Source organism: Palaemon carinicauda, chromosome 2, assembly GCF_036898095.1.
Source record: "Palaemon carinicauda isolate YSFRI2023 chromosome 2, ASM3689809v2, whole genome shotgun sequence".
NCBI lineage: Eukaryota > Metazoa > Arthropoda > Malacostraca > Decapoda > Palaemonidae > Palaemon > Palaemon carinicauda.
Window position 1 is genome coordinate 162,584,117 of NC_090726.1, and position 4,631 is coordinate 162,588,747.

The following is a 4,631-nucleotide window of genomic DNA, read 5'->3' on the forward strand; positions in this document are numbered from 1 at the left end:
TAATAACAAAGTTTATCACAAGTTTCTTAACAGAATTTTTGTCCAGGTACTTTTTTTATAAACGCAAGATTTCTTAGATGATAACCAGTAATTTATATTACATTATTTATTTGGGCATTTAGAGACAGGTTACAGTCAAGAAATACACCCAGATCTCGAACTTTACTAGATATCGGCACCGAGTCATTTTTTATGTTCATTTGAATATCACCTAAGTTTCTCACACTGTTTCTCTTGCCCACCACCATGAATTCAGTTTTGTTTTCATTTAATTTTGGTTGTTTAAATGTCATCCATTCTCTAACACTATCAAGGATTCGGTTTAGAGTTTCAGTAGTGTCATGTATATCAATTATGGAGAAGTAAAATTGTGTCATCTGCAAATAGCTTAAACTTCATGTCATGCCTTTGTAGCATTTTTGATAGACCAATAGTATAGATGCAGAATAAGATTGGGTCAAGTACACTGCCCCGGGGTACCCCTCTCTTTAAGGGTTCATATGATGAATAAAGAGTTTCCAATTTGTACACAGTAGTTCCTACCAATCAAGTAGTCTTTTAGGTATTCGAAAGCTTGATCTTCAACGCCGATGGACCTTAGATAATTTAGTATCAGTTCATGCACAGCTGTATCAATAGCAGCACTGAGATCGAGCAATATTTAAATACCAGATTTATTTTCATCCATCATTTCTAGCATATCATTTACAACAGAGCCGATGGCTGTCTCCGTAGAGTATAGTTTTCTGTAAGCTGACTGGTTGTCAGGCAAAGCTTCTATTACTTCTAAGTGGCTGACTAGTTGTTCAAGAATTACATATCCAATCACTTTTGAGACAAATGATAGGTTTGAAATAGGTCTATATGAGCTTAATTCCTGGTAGTCCAGTGCATTTTTCAGAACTGGTGTGACTATAGCCATTTTCTCAGATTTAGGAAACTTACATTCATCAATGCTTGCATTTGCTATTCTCATTATTTTTTCGTCTAGACTAGAAAAGTCTCTCTCTCCAATTACTTCAGATATTGGCATAGGATCGATCGCGCAGTTTGTTTTCTTTGCTCTTTTGATAATTCTGGTGATGTCATCTCATGTTATGTTGTTAAATCGTATTAATTTTGTCTGTGTGCCTGGTGTATCATTAATCTGATGTTGAGTATTTACAAATGATCTGGTTATGTTTTCAATTTAGTTTTCAAGGAATACTAGAAAATTATTTGCTAGTTCCTGGTCACTATATTAATCAGGTAGCTTCTTTTCTATTACATTTCCCATTATACCATTCAAGATACGATATAACTTATTTATGTCTGTTGCTGCTTCGAGGATCTTTCTCTAATAGTATTAACTTTTTTTCCTTCTTAGTAGGTAGTTATATTGACACGCAACAGTTTTGTATTCTACCCAAGTACTTTCAGTTTTTAACCTATTCCACTTATTTTCTTTACGTCTTTTTTCCCTCTTTTTTACCAAAGTCTCTCCATCTAACCAAGGAGATTGGTCTTTTACGGTTATAGTCTTTTCCATCGGTGGGCACATGGTATCATATTCACTTTTACTCACTTTATTGTAAGTGGTCATAAGACAGTTAGCACATACCTCCCAACAGACGTTGGTCATCATGATCACAGGGAATGTTGATAGCATCATTTATTTTCTTTGTAAATTCTTCAATGAATACGGTAGGAGAAAATTTTTATTTATGTCTAAAGTTTATTTTCTTTACTAATGCATGTTTCTGTAGAGGTAGACTAAACGTAATAAGTTTGTGTACTGGGGAGATAGTACATTTGTTTTCGACTTTTATATCAGATACAATATTATTCATGTCATCACTTATAATTAAGTCTAGCATATGACCAGTTAAATTAGTTGCGCAGTATAAATTATTCAATAGTCGATATGATTCTAGTAACTCACTAAATGCCAAAGCGTCAAAATTTGATGCGTCATCCATCCAACAATTGAAGTCTCCACAGATAACTAATTCGTTTTTTCCCATGATAAACGTCTCAATGAGAGCACCATATTCTTCAAAAACGATACTAGAGATTGTTCTAGGAGGTTTATAGATTGTTACAAAGGATATTCTATTTTGGGGCGTAAATTTTATTTCTATATATTCAAAGCTTGTTACACTAATTCTTTTCAACGTTTTGAGATTTGAGTAACTTTTATGAATAAATAGTCCGACACCCCCACCAGATCTACCTTCTCTCGGTATGTGAAAGAAGGCATGTGTGGGGGGCATCATTTCAGTGATCTTTGCCTTGTCAAAGTTATTTAGCCATGTTTCAGATAATGTTAATATATCTAAATATTTCTCGTTTATCAATCCTCGAATCTGAACAGTCCTATTACCTACAGATTGTATATTTACATAGCCACAGTTTATGACATCGCTACCGATATCTTTATACGAAGAAAGTTGGTGATTCTGTAATAATAGCATTTATTATTACCTGCCGTAAAGTTGTCTTTTAAGAAAAGGACCCGGCGAGTGATCGTTTCGTTGTTATGGGTGCTGCCTTTTTCTGTTTAGAGTCCTTGGCTTGGCATAGCTTTCTCTGGATGCCCCTCCGGGATAAGATACAGTTGGGTGGTTGGTGGCAGGCAGTATACAATTGACAGGAGGTTCGTTTAGTTGGTAGGTAAAAAACTGCTTTCATTTGAATTTGACTTGCGTAAATTTCTTATACTTAGATATATTTTTGTTTTTAAAGGGGGTCCGTAATTATGCACGTTATTATGGAATACACTAAATTCGTTTTAAATCTCCATGTCTTATCATACCATTTTATTAATTATTTCTACTTATATTTTAGGTTCGTAAATTTCATGTCTTGATGTTCCTCTTTTATAAGTTATACCTATGTATACAAAATGGTTTTTATATACTCGTGTTTCAATTTCCGGTTTATCTTGTTTGTACTTTCAGGAAAGTAAACGCTTAGGGTCTTTTGATTACCTGTGCGTTTCAAGCTTGCTGACCGTATGGGGATCTATTTGAATAGAGCTAGTTCTGTCTTTTATCCTTACGTAGAGACCCACTTGACCCACATGTTAAATACTCAAGGAGACTGACTGGTGATGCAGCTGGATTCTGGTGAGGTATTGTTCTGTCTAAACTAAAAGGCAAGTATCTTTTTATTTTTTTTCTCTATACAATCTTAAGCAAGCTAATCGTGTGAGGACATTCCCTATAGCAGATGGTAGACCATCAAGGTCTGCTGTGTGCAAAAGTGATGCTTGCTTGGAACCCCTTTGTCTAATTTCGGTGAGTGTTCAACTTTTTGTAATTTACTTAGGGTTTTCAGTTTACGTAAAGTCTGCATTAATTTTTTTTTTCTCTTTTTTTTCATTCTTTTTTTGTAAGTTTAGTTTCTGCTAACTCTAAGCCTGTCAAATATAAATTTAAAGAAAATACTTCTCAAATTCTTGGCCTTTTATATAAAATTATAGTTACTCTATATCTTAATTTATTGTTTATTTTATTCCAAGTTCTTACTATATGGATATACGCTTTGTTGTACGGAGTTGCAATTTTTATTATATGCTTTTGCTACTTTTTGATACTACAGGCCTAAGCTATCAGTCATTTACGTAGGAATAGTTAATTTTTGGAAGAAATATTTCTGAGAACTGACACTTTTCAGACTGGATGGCGTGACATCAAGATATAATGGTATAAAGGACTATCTTTTAAAGTTCAATTTTTATCTATGACATTTGATTTGGATAAAGATAGTTACTGGAAATCCTGCATTGGTCGAAGATTGTTACCGTTAATTTGGTTAAAGATAGTTTCTGGACATCCTGCGTTGGTCGAGGATTGTTACCGGAAATTGTGCTAAGATCGTCGGTGAATATTTAGATAAATAACTGCATTAGAACTTAGAAAAATCTAGTATGTATTGGAAGATTTAGCTAACTATAATTGTCAAAAATTCCGGTAATTAGGTTAATGGTAAGTTAAAAAAAAAATGAAAATCTTTATGCTCTAATTTTCTTACTAAAAAGATGACAATCAATGCTAGCTATTTCGGTAAAGAATTGTTGAAGTTTTATATTTTGTATCAATGCAGATAAAATAATTTTAAGCTAGCTATTCCATAAAACTTATTTTGGTTTATTCTGTAATTTTCTCATTAGAGTATGGTAGATTATTTATCAAGAAATCTTCAAAAGAATAAAATTTATTGGACATTTAATTGATGAGAGTCCTAAACAATGTCTTCATTTTGAAGAAGGTATGACTATGATTTCTTGAAGTGAATTCCTTAAAAATGCATTTATATACTACTTTGTGGTTGTTCCATTTGCTTTGTTCCATTTTCTTTATCTTTAAAGATATTGAAATGTTTAAAATTTATTATTTTTTAGGGGGGGGGTGAGTTAAAGGTTATTAATCACTTTTTCATTGAACAATTGAGTTTAGCGTGTTTTTTTCTGAAACGCTAGTTTAAACAGATAACTTGGCATTGTAGTGTGGGAAACAGCATTGTGACCTCTAAAATAGGTATAAACAAATGTAGGAAAACTTAAAATAGAGAATTTCAAATAAACCTCAATTTTAATCATTTCGAATGTGAAACCTTAGTCTTCTTAACAACTAAACATTCACTAAATT

General features: G+C 32.8%; 1 long non-coding RNA gene across 1 annotated transcript; it reads left to right on the forward strand.

The window, feature by feature from the left end:
* Window positions 1-2,603: 2,603 nt before the first annotated feature.
* LOC137622299 (uncharacterized) lies at window positions 2,604-4,428 on the forward strand. The gene is made up of 3 exons (XR_011040414.1): window positions 2,604-2,648; window positions 2,940-3,136; window positions 3,658-4,428. It is a non-coding gene; the product is annotated as an uncharacterized lncRNA (long non-coding RNA).
* Window positions 4,429-4,631: the final 203 nt, after the last annotated feature.